This window comes from Podarcis raffonei, chromosome Z (assembly GCF_027172205.1).
Source record: "Podarcis raffonei isolate rPodRaf1 chromosome Z, rPodRaf1.pri, whole genome shotgun sequence".
Taxonomy (NCBI): Eukaryota; Metazoa; Chordata; class Lepidosauria; order Squamata; family Lacertidae; genus Podarcis; species Podarcis raffonei.
The window spans coordinates 46,267,572-46,279,925 of NC_070621.1; the positions used below are offsets into that span (position 1 = coordinate 46,267,572).

Here is a 12,354-nt window from a genome sequence, read left to right on the forward strand (position 1 = left end):
GAGCTCAATAGTTGGCAGAGCTAGAGCCAATGACAGGCAGAGACAAGTAATTCTAGCTTTGTCCCCACTCTCCTCTCCCTACAAGGGGATGCAGTGAGGCTGAGGAAGAGGCAGCAAGTGCCACCCTCTCGACTGGTTGTAGGAAGCAAGACTGATGGTCAAGGGCAGACTGAGGTTGGTAGGGCAGTGCCCCATTTTCCCTAATGAACCAGCCTCCTCTGGAGAGCAGCTGCTTTATATTGATTCAGTCAGACTATCTAGCACACCCACATCTTTCCCAGCCTGGCACCCTTCAGGTATTTTGGTTTAAAACTTCCATCATCCCTGGCCATTGGCTGTGTTGGCTGGGGCTGATGGGAATTGTAGTCCAAACTTCTGGAGGCTGCTGGACTGGAGAAGACTGATCTCTGCTGACTGACAGTGCCTCTCTAGGATTTGACATAGGTCCTGGAGATGCTGGGGATTAACCTTCGGCACACAGAGCAAAGCATGTGATGTGCCATGGAGCTAAGACTCTTCTCCTAAAAGATCCCATGTTCAATCCATCACATCTCCCGTTAAAAGGAAGCCAGGTGGCAAGTGGAAAGTGAAGACTCTAATCTGCCTGAGGCCCTGGAAACTGCTGCCAGGCAGAGTGGACAATACTGCAATAGATGGACAAACAGTTTTTCGGCCACTATCTCATTCTCAAGCTATGTAGGCAAATGGCTCTTTAAGAAGAAGAAGAGGAGTTTGGATTTGATATCCTGCTTTATCACTACCCGAAGGAGTCTCAAAGCGGCTAACATTCTCCTTTCCCTTCCTCTCCCACAACAAACACTCTGTGAGGTGAGTGGGGCTGAGAGACTTCAGAGAAGTGTGACTGGCCCAAGGTCACCCAGCAGCTGCATGTGGAGGAGTGGAGACGCGAACCCAGTTCACCAGATTACGAGTCCACCGCTCTTAACCACTACACCACACTGGCTCTCATGTGGACAGCAAGAGGGGATTTGACAGACCGAGCCCATCCTTTGGACACCTCACTCTCACTTAGCCTAGGCACACAGGAATAATTGGTTGAGGTAAAAGCCTCTCTTTCAGGTCATGCTTAATGGGGCTAGAGAAGCTCGTATTGGAAAAACAAGTTATGTTGGAGAAACATCATGGGATCCAGGTGCTCTCACAGAGGCCAGATTCCACCCTTCCCTCCACAACCTCCAGTTGCCTATTCATATATTCAGCAATCACTTGGGTCCTGCCACAAGGGGATAGAATTCTTTGTAATCCTGACATAAATCAGCACAGAACAAGAACGTTAGTGGATGAGAATGTATGCTGAATTAATTCCAGGAAGCAACAGCTGGTTGTTGGCATCTATATTTAGAGCAGTGGATTCCCAAATGGCAGGCCACAACAAGAGAACGACTGGCGGGCCAAGCAATGTTCATGAAATAATTCAGATAGTTGCAAGTGAACAGAGGAGATTCCATCTCTGGATGAGTTGGTGTTCTAGCTTTCCCAATCAGCCTCTGCTCTAGGAGAGAAGGGGTGGGTAATTTGATCCATTTCTTTTTGGGTATATGTCGGCCACCTTTCCATTGGCTGAGGCAGCTTTCAAGAAGGCAAAGACTCAATAAAAATTCATAAAGTTTTCTTCTGTTGCATCTCTGCACCAGGTTCGATTGGCTCATTCAGTTGCTCCCATTACAGGGGCTCAGCAGACAGTGGTCCAGTTGGGGAAGGCTGCCTGTTATGCCTCTGCATATGTTCCTGTGTTGAATTTGTCTCCTACCAAGGAGCTGTCAGGAGCAGCTGGAACTATGCACAGCTTCCATGTGGTGAGTCTTCTGAGCTGCAGATGGCAGCTTCTCAGTGACTCTGCTCACCCGGGTTCACAATTGGTCCTCCTGGACAAAATAATAGAATCATAGAGTTGGAAGGGACCCTGAGGACTATCTAGTCCAGCCCCCTGCAATGCAGGAATATGCAGCTGTCCCACACAGGGATGGATCGAACCTGCAGTCTTGGCATTATCAGCACCATGCTCTAACGAACTGAGCTATCCACAGGAAGGAATAGAAGAGGGCTTCCTAATCTGCTGGGGCCTTTCTAGAAGAACAAGGCCTTCCTTGGCTATTTTCTTAGTTGCTTTTCCATCCTCAGTCCTGGCTTGTTCTTTGATCTTACTAGCTGGTTTGCCTGAGTACCGGCTGGCTCCACAGTTCCCAATTCTCAGCTCCTGGCTCTTTCCAGACTCCTCATGGCCCAGCCTTCTCTAGGGAGGTGTATGTGTGCATACATTATATCTGATTGGCAGGTCCAATCCTTAGCTCCCCCTTCCCCTGAAGGCTATTTTTGACATGTGGAGGGGTCCACCCACCTGTCAATCACCTAACATAGCAGTAGCAGTTGTCCTGGGGTTTTTTTGCCTGCACTGATGCTCAGCTGATTTTCAGGGCTTGCATCCTGATGCCCAAGTCCCTATGATCCAGTTGTGTCTTTTACCTGCCCCACCCCTGACATGATATCAGGTGCAGGCAGGTGGGTGTCACCTGGTCAAAATGGCCTTGAAGGCAAAATGACTGAGTTTAATGTTGCATTTTTTTACATTGTGGTAGCCTGCTCTGGGACTTTATTGTGAAGAGCCCTAAGAGATTAATAATTAATAATAATAATACCTGTGGGCCAGAGGTTCTCCATCCCATTCCCTTTGAGTCATTATGCACCAGGAACACTCAGTTGCTCCTAACGCAGATAACACAATCGCCTTGTCTCCCTTGCCTCTGAGGGATGCTCATCTTTCACATCTCTGTATGAGCCCTAAGTTAGTATTGCCCTCTTGTGGTCAAGAGGCAGGGAACAACAACTCACATAGGGGGAAACAACACAGGAGAATGGGCTTCCTGCTGCAGGGGGTGGGCAGTCGTTACCATCTCACAGACTGTTCTGCGTGCAAGATTGAAATGAAGTCCAATTTTGATTCAGTGTGGGCGATGTGCTTTACAAACCTTCCAGAGAATAATCACTCTGCCATCTCCCAAGCACGTCAACAAGCCCAGCCTCTCCCCATCCCCCCCCCCCACTGCCACCACCACGGTTTAGCTTTAATTGTGTGCTTGGTGTGTCAAACTTCAATTTGTCACCGTTGCCCTCTCCCCTCAGGCAAGAGCACAGTGTGCTCCGCCAAGATAGGTGCGGCTCATAAATGGCTCTGACGTATTCACGATTATCTTTTCTCAAACGCTGCAGTTCCAGACGTGGGTGAGCAATTTGGGAGGACTATGGGAGTAAATTTCTCCTTGGTTGTTTAATTTCGAGGTGGTAAATGCTTCAGATTTACGACAAAACATTGCAGTTTTGCAGACACCTCTTTCCCATTTCAAAGAGTAAGTGTTAGCAAGTGCCACAGCTGCACCTGTTTTCCGGGGACAGACCCTCCTTCTAATCCTGTTCCTTTGTAAATTCATGTTCCTACTTTGTCCTGCGGGAAGCACCTTGTTAAAATTCTGGTAATGCTGAGTTGCTAGCCTAGTCCTTCTGTGGGGTCAATGTCACCATATTGGCTTTCTAGAAGCTGATTCTCTGAATGGCTGGGTGTCTGGTGCACAGGTAGGAACACTTGTCTGCCATTAAGAATGGGCAAATCTGTCAGTTTTGGTTCCTCTCTCACTTTTCCCATTCTGAAGTTCAAGGTGTTCCTATTAATATAGAAAGCCCTCAATGGTCTTTTAATGTGGCCGCGTTGCAACTTTGCTTAATGTACACCACTTTGCAAGCTTTTCGCCCCAGTATAGTGCAGTCTGCTTGTTATTTTCACCAATGTATGATTTTTATGCATATCTTCCCCTAAAATAGGCATTTTTTCTAGCATATTATTTGGCTGGAGAACTGCATTGTAAAATTTGGAGAAGTGTGAATTTCATGTTATTGTTTGGGAAAAGGCGAATTAGGTACATTTGTTTTTAAATGAAAACTGAAACTAATTTCTGCTCCATCCCTGTTGCCATCACACATGCTGGCAGTGATGGGCTGGAGGCTGAACAGTTTATAACCTTTCGTAGGACAAGGATATGGTTTTGGCCCACACCTATATGGACATGCCCAGGCTATGAGTTCAGCTGCAGATCCTTGTTCATGGTTCTGCCATTAAAATCCAGCACACTGGCAGGCACAAGAGAGGGTGGCTCTCTCCTTATGGAACTCCCTCCCACCAGATGTGTGTTTTGATTTCCTTTCTGGTAATCTTCAAATGGGCCTTAAAAGACCTGATGATTCCAACCCACTTTTAACTGAATACAGATGCTGTTTTATTATTTTAACTACAGGTGACTGGGGGAAATAAATAAATGGAGAGCAGGGAAATCCCACTCACCATTTGGATATTTCCCACCAACCCACTCATGCACAGTTCCAATTGCAGGCTTACCCAGTTTGGGGCAGCAGGAGCAGGATGGCTCTGGTGTGACTCTCACCTCTTTTCCAAAGCCTGGCTCCTCCCTTACCCAGCTTTGGCAAGATGGTGTGAGGGTTCTCTACCTTGTAGGGGGACCCAGTTCTGGGAGTTCATGGAATTACATGGTTTTGCATTTACACATGGACACCTGGAACCAAACCCTCGTGTAAAATGCGAGCTACCTTTATATGGTTTTATGATAGATGGCTAATATTCTTATGTTGTTCTTTGTTTAATCATATACCGCTTACTTGTCAACACTACTTATTTGCTCAATGCTTGCTTATTGCAGGGAGAAAGTTAACTTACAAAGGGAAGGTGTCTTACACCAAGGGGCCATTGGTCCATGTACTGTAGTACTGCCTACACTGACTGTAAGCAACTCTCAGACAGGGTCTCTCTTAGCCCTACTTGGAGAGGCCAGGGATTGAACCTGGAACCTTCTGCATGCACAGCAGGTACCACTGAACTGTAACTCTTCCCTGCAACATCTCAAGGTGATCTTGGATTCCAATGGTGAGGGAGTATGGGCTCTCTATAGGGTCACAGATGTTTGCCATCTCTGTATTAAAATAACATTCTGAAGTTCCTAAATGTTGGACAGTGGCACTTATTTATCATAATTGCAGTGTTTTCTGCATCTGATTTTTCTTCTTTTCTCTTCCTTTAATCTCTGCCATAGTCATCCTGGAGTGTCTGAATACTGTCTTGGCACACTCTCGTCAGTATTCAATTTATAGAAACTTGCATGCATGGGTGAATGGTTTGGATTTGGGTTTTTTAAATAACTCTAGCATGGCCACCTGAAGTCCTAAAAATAGATTCTACTGTCTGCTGTCGGTTGAGGAATTTTAGTAAGTAGAAATGCAATTAATATGTCACAGCTCTGAGCAGAGAGTTATTTGCTTCCAGCTTCTTTGAAAAGCAAGACTGCTTTGTCAGAGAACCCACAGAAAGCGACAGCTGGCTGGGGTTATGTAATAATGCCCCTCTCATTATCTGGAAAACAGCAAGCTATGAACTTTTTGCAAGGACCAAAGAGAAAGGAATCTGATCTCCATTTGAAATGCTAATGAGCTTTGGAGAGTGAAAATTTGCAGTTTGAGGTAAGATGGTAAGGAGCCTTGGAAAGGTCCAGAGACGCTGGATCTCAGGAGCAGAGTGATGCAGCAGCTAAATTTCGGATGAAGAAGCCCCCTCCCCCAAAATACATTCTGATCAAAATATAACAGAATTATAAAACTATAGAACTGTGGAGTTGGAAGAAATCCTGAGGGTCATCCAGTCCAATCCCTGCAATGCAGGAATCTCAACTAGATCATACATGACAGATGATCATCCAACCTCTGCTTGAATACTTCCAAGGAAGGAGAGCCCACAAGCTCCTGAGAGAGTCCATTCTACTGTCAAACAGGTAGCTCTTACTGGCAGAAAACTCTTCCTGATCTTTAGGTGGAATCTCCTTTCCCATAACTTGAATCCACTTCAGGTCCTGGTCTCCAGAGCAGGAAGAAACAAGCTTGCTGTATTTTCCATGTGACAGCCCTTTAGATATTTGAAGATGGCTATCATGTTTCCTCTCCATCACCTATTGACCAGGTGAATCACCCAATTCCCTTAACCAGGTCCATGCCTGGTTTGCCTGAGGCCTGGAGCAAGAATCCTCAGTTGGCTGGGAGGCCTGGGGTGGCATGACAACATAAGTCTGGCAGACCCCTGGAGGGGCTTCCCAGACAGCTTATCCCTCTGAGGCCTGGGGCAAGTATAATAGGCTCCCCCCCCCACAACGCATGAGCGTGCCATCACCCATTCCTCATATGGCTTGGTTTCCAGACCCTTGATCATCTTGGTCACCCTCCTCTGCACACACTCCAGCTTGTCAACATCCTTATTAAATTGTGGTGCCTAGAACTGGACACAGGACTCCAGGTGTGGTCTGACCAAGATAGAACAAAGTGGGATTATGATTTCCCTTGATTGAGACATACTTCTCCCATGCTTGAATTTCGTTTACAAACCCAAAGAGATGATATTCTTTGTCATGTTTCTTCTTGCACACACAAACAAATATTTCATTACTAATTTTCTCCCTCTTCACCATCCCTGCCTCCTTTAGAAGTGGAGGATGTTTTGTCCCGTTTATTTCTAAATGAAAGTAACACTTGACAATCAACCTCTCGGGAGCCTTCGTGGCGCCCAATTCATAATCTGTGAATCGGAAGCCTACTGTTTTCTTAAGTGGAGGGAAAACAGCAGAATAAAGGCCCGCTCAACAACTCTCTGCCATTTTGCAGTTAAGTACACTTTGAAGAGAATGAAAGAGACACATTGACTTGGGAATAATGTTCTCTGTCTTAAAAATAAAAAATAAAAAAATATTCTCAATGAAGGCTCTTGATCCTCTAAGGATTTTTGTAAACATTCTGGGTAGCAGCATTATTATTTTTTAAATCAGCTGAGTTTTTCTCTCACTCACTTTTCTTAAATTTTATTTAAAAGATCCTCCTTTTTAAAAACCCCAAAAGAGTGGTGCAGGAAAGAGGTGGGTGGAATCAAGTAGATCCCTTAAAATCTAGCACCTGAGGTTGTCATCTCCCTTTGTGGGTCACTTTCTTTTAAAGCCATCCTCAACCTTGTCAATTCTCCTTCCCACCAGCAGAAAATATATATCTCCGTTTACTGGACTTCACCTTCCTAAAAGGTTATGGTCTGCGATGTAATTATTCTGACATTCTACCAAGTGCCATGGTAACGGATTGTGATGTCAGAAGTAAAGATTGGAGAAGGAAATGCTTATGGGAGGGAATAGACAGTGGAGAAAGAATTTCTCATTTTCGCGCTGGATTTTTCTGACATTCCTCTCCGGCAGTCTTCTTACTTACTGGGGTTGGTGTTGAATAAAGAACAGGGTGGCAATAATGGCAAGAGTTGGGGGTGGGAAGGAGGCAGCAAATTGCTTTTAGGCTCCCTGAGAATTTCATTTATTTCCAAGGTTGACGAAGTGCACACAGAACTGCTTCTAACAGAAGGAAGATGAAGCTCCTCAGTCAGGAATGAAGGACATTTCAGCAGCAGCAATATGAAGACCTTGGGCCTGATGACCCAGGAACATAGCACGCTGTGTTACACTGAGTCAGATCTTTAAACCATCTAGCTCAGCATGGTCTACACTGGGTGGCAATGGCTCCCCTGGAATTCAGACAGGAGTTACAGAGAGCCGAACCTGGGACCTTCTGCATGCAAAGTAGATGCCCAGCCACTGAGGTGTAACCTTTAAATACAAAACGGAAGGTGCAAACTGTTTTGAATCATAGAATTGTAGAGTTGGAAGGGACTGTGAGGGTCATCTTGTCCAACCCCCTACAATGCTGGAATCCTTTGCTCAACGTGGGGTTCAAACTTGCGCTGTGCTCTTTTGGGGATAGAAATGCAATAGTAGTAGTAGTAGAAGTCTTGAGAATGTGAAAGGATTCACCCATTATACCTGAGGGACTCTTGCAAGGGGGCGGAGGAAATTCTTCTCCAAATACTAGAGGAGAAGACATATCCTTGGGGTTGTTTCACACATGGTGTAGAGGTCAGCCCACTTTAATACTGAGTGTGCATTCAACAGGAAGCTACAGCCAATCAGAATTCCTTGAAGTTGATGGCATGGCGTGATTGCTGGTTGGTTGCAGTCGCACTTCAAGGGTAACCTTAGAAATACCCAGTTCTCACAGCAACACACTTGGGCAATGCCGGGACTCCACTTCTGCTGACTCTGCAATTTAGGGTCTTCTTTTCTAGAGCTCAATGGGGAAGCTGAGCTAATGATGCAGTGGCTCTCCTCTTCCTCCTAGTAGTGGAGTGGCAAATTCAGAAGTTTGGAGTCCTGCCACAATCACAGCCCCTCACAGCCACTCCCCTTTCTAAGATTCTACAGCCTTCTGAGGTTATACAGTAACATTATAATTATGCAAGAATAATAATAAGGGATGCATTGCAATGATCAATGCAGATGTGTTGCGTTTCAGCAAGATCTACTTTTACTCTGTGCACGTACACCGGCAAATGACTTGGAGTGCTCCAATATCTTCTTTCCAAGCAATGTAACTTGTGTGTTCCTTGACATCCCATTGTACATGACAGAACTAGCACACCATTCTCTTGATACTGAAGCACCTTGTGCTTTCAGTGTTCCTAAATGCTTAGCTGTGGAGCACACAGAACAACTCCTCTGTGCTCTTTCCAGAAGGACCCTAGGAGACAATCCTCCATGGCTGACTCACCTCCTTTCACTCTTGCTCCAATTAGAAATTTGGCAACTTCTGCTCATCTGCTATCATGCTGACTATGTGGCTCTAGGATGCTGGAGTCAAGGACCCTATCGGGTCCTTGCTGCAGAAATAATATGGGTCTTTGACGCCCTATGACCCCAAACCGCTTCACCTTTGCTTCCTTTTCAGCTAAACCCATTCACATGTGCCCCTCAATCTATGGTGCTAAGGAGAAGTGGAGGGGCCATCCCATTACCTTGTGGGGAACACACAAAGCCCCGTATCACCATCCACTTCAAACTTGGAGACATCTCCAAATTTACATCTAATGTACTGTACTATGACACTGAAATTATGCAATGGGTATTTTTTGGGTGGGGGGAGACTATGGATGCTGAAATTTTAAGTTTGGTGTGCCTTTCATAGGAGGATTGTTTGGCATGTGAATGAAGTGCCATCCTATTAGTTCCACCTTGCTAACTTAAGGAATTAGGGAGATAGTGTTCTGTCTGGCAATTGTTTTAGCTCCATGATCCTGTCAATAATGAGTGAGAAAATGTATGCCTCTCACATAAGCAGTGGAGTTAACCATTTCCCTTCCTTTCCTTTCCTTTTTTTTTTTTTTTTTGCAGCTCTGTGTGAGAGCATCTGTTGCTATGTGCATAAACCTTCATAATCTCGGATTTCGTTTTAGGAAAGAGTAAGTTCCTAGTCTCTGTGGTTACTAGAGAGAGAGTAGGGTGGTCACTTGTATATCACTGAAAAAGAAGGCACCAATTTGCATTTGCTAATGTTCAGAATTTAGCAATAATTACTGCTGTGTAAATAGAAGTATAGGGACACGGGTGGTGCTGTGGGTTAAACCACAGAGCCCTAGGATTTGCCGATCAGAAGGTCGGCGGTTCAAATCCCCGTGACGGGGTGAGCTCCCATTGCTCAGTCCCTGCTCCTGCCAACCTAGCAGTTTGAAAGCATGTCAAAGTGCAAGTAGATAAATAGGTATTGCTCCGGCAGGAAGGTAAACTACATTTCTGTGCACTGCTCTGGTTCGCCAGAAGTGGCTTAGTCATGCTGGCCACGTGACCCGGAGGCTGTACACCAGCTCCCTCGGCCAATAAAGCGAGATGAGCGCCGCAATCCCAGAGCCGGCCATGACTGGGCCTAATGGTCAGGGGTTCCTTTAAATAGAAGTATATCTCATTGTAACTCAGGTAGTCTGGTCAGTGTTGCTGTTCACCCTACTGTCTGGGCACTAGCTGTCGATGGGCAGCTTCAAGGTTCCTGTTCTCCTTTCTTAGAGTTGTTTTTTTAAATCTTAAAATATGCATGGACCAGACCGTTCTTCAAACACTAGATGCATTCACAAAGAACCACGGTAGGAAATGTTTGAAACGCCAGATGTTGCTGAACTACAACTCCCATCATCAATGGCTGCTGGCCCCCATGATGGGGGTTGTAGCTGAAAAACCTGGTGAGGGGGCAAATGTCCACTACTCCTGAAACAGAGGACTATCTTCTGTGTGGGTTTTAAATAGTTGATCGTCTGTAAATCAGAACAGGTGACTATTCTGAATGTTAGCAGCATATTTTAGAAAGCAGAGCTGCAAACCACAATACCACGAAACAAGCTCGTATCAGTAAATAATCAATACTGTCACTGAACAACCCATTTCATTCTCAACATTTCATCAGAGTTTAGCTAATACAGTAATTAATCTGTAGGCTGTGGGTTAAACCGACGAGCCTAGGACTTGCTGATCAGAAGGTCAGCGGTTCGAATCCCCGCAACGGGGTGAGCTCCCGTTGCTCGGTCCCTGCTCCTGCCAACCTAGCAGTTCGAAAGCACGTCAAAGTGCAAGTAGATAAATAGGTACCACTCCAGCAGGAAGCTAAACGGCGTTTCCGTGCGCTGCTCTGGTTTGCCAGAAGTGGCTTAAGTCATGCTGGCCACGTGACCCGGAAGCTGTACGTCGGCTCCCTCGGCCAATAAAGCAAGATGAGCGCTGCAACCCCAGAGTCTGTCACGACTCGACCTAATGGTCAGGGCCATATATGAATAAACAAAGCATTGCAGTAAGCAATTTGTAACAAGACAATAACACATACATTTCAAGTTAAAGGTAATACTCTCTATAAACATTTCATCAAAAAAAATTATGTTCATACTGCAACTGATAACTATGATGCCAGCTTTTTTAAAAAAAGAACAAAAAACAAACACCAGTTCCTGTGCTGATAACAGCAAGTGGATGTGCTGATATTATCAAGTCATCATGCTTATCTTGCTGCCAGGAAAAGACTTACCTACTGACTTCTGTATGTGGGGTGAAACAGAAGCAAAAGAGGGTGGAGCAACAAATGCACATCTTTCTCCATCTTCCAGTCAGGCAAGCAAGAAACGTTATCAGCCAGGGAAAAACACACAAGGCACAAAGCAGGGTTGGCCTGGGGTGTTCCAAGGACCAGATAGCAATTCCTGGCCTGAAGTTACCCACCCCTCTCTTAAAGGCACAAGAAAAACCCCAGCTCCCCCACCTCAAACAGCTGTCAACCGGGGAACATCAACTGTTTGAAAAATAAATGTAAGAATATAGATATCGTTTGGGAAACTTGATCACCAGAGCCAACCCAACACATTTTGCTCTCTGTTAACATAGGGAGGATAACATAGAGTTGCCATATTTCAAAAAGTAAAAGCCCACACACAAAAGCTGATGAGCTGTTTCAGACAACCAAACCTGGCTAGGGTAGGTATGTTATCCTTAAGATTACATAGTTTCGCCTCTCCCCACCAATTCCACATACAAATGCCAGCTGAATTGGCTATTGACTCTGAACTTCAACACTAGCAACGGGACAGTGCCCTCTATTGCACCTGAGGACAGCAAGCTAGCTTAGGGTCTGCATGGCACACACACAGCTCTGTCTGCTCCTGAAGTGGCTGCTTCACACTGCCTGATGGTTGGGCCGGCTCTGTTTATTGCTTCTGCGGCAGGAAGAACTGAAATTAAACATTCTCCCCCCCTTTGTTTATTGGCAAACGATACCAGAGGGAGCCTGAAGCTGCAGCTAGCTTGCATTGGCATTCCAAGCACACAGGCTCAACTTGTAGAAAACAAAGAGAGGATCGATGGCAGTTCCACTTGCTGAGTGCCGAAGGAGAACTGGCTACAGGTTTTTCTCTGACCCAGATTTGGCCAAGGCTATGCCATGACAACCCACAACCACTGCTTTCCATCTCCCCACATTTAGTTTTGTAGTGCACCAGTCCACTAATGCAAGGGGTGTGGATGTGTGGAGAAACTGAAGGAGGAATGAAGGATAGAGAAGATGGCACAGGATACGCCAGATTTTCACCTTAGTAGAAACTAGGTGGCCTGTGTGCCTGCTCAGACTGCTGTTGATGGACACCCTTAAGGCCAACTCTGCTCTCCCATCTTTGGGTTATTTATTTTTAAACTGGACTTTGGACCACAAAACCATTCAAATAGAGTTCTCCTTGAAATAGAGGACTGTCACTCGGAACCTAGGACACATGGCATCCCTTCAATTAGAGTACAGTGGTACCTCTGGTTGCGAACGGGATCCGTTCCGGAGCCCTGTTCACAACCTGAGCAGAATGCAACCCACGTCTACGCTTGTGCAGGTTGTGATTCGCTGCTTCTG

At 45.7% G+C, this 12,354-nt stretch overlaps 1 protein-coding gene across 6 annotated transcripts in view; it reads left to right on the top strand.

Moving 5' to 3' along the window:
* FGF13 (fibroblast growth factor 13) overlaps positions 1-12,354 on the top strand; it is a 220,767-nt gene that overhangs the window by 90,958 nt on the left and 117,455 nt on the right. The gene's annotated exons all lie outside the window — the stretch shown is intronic.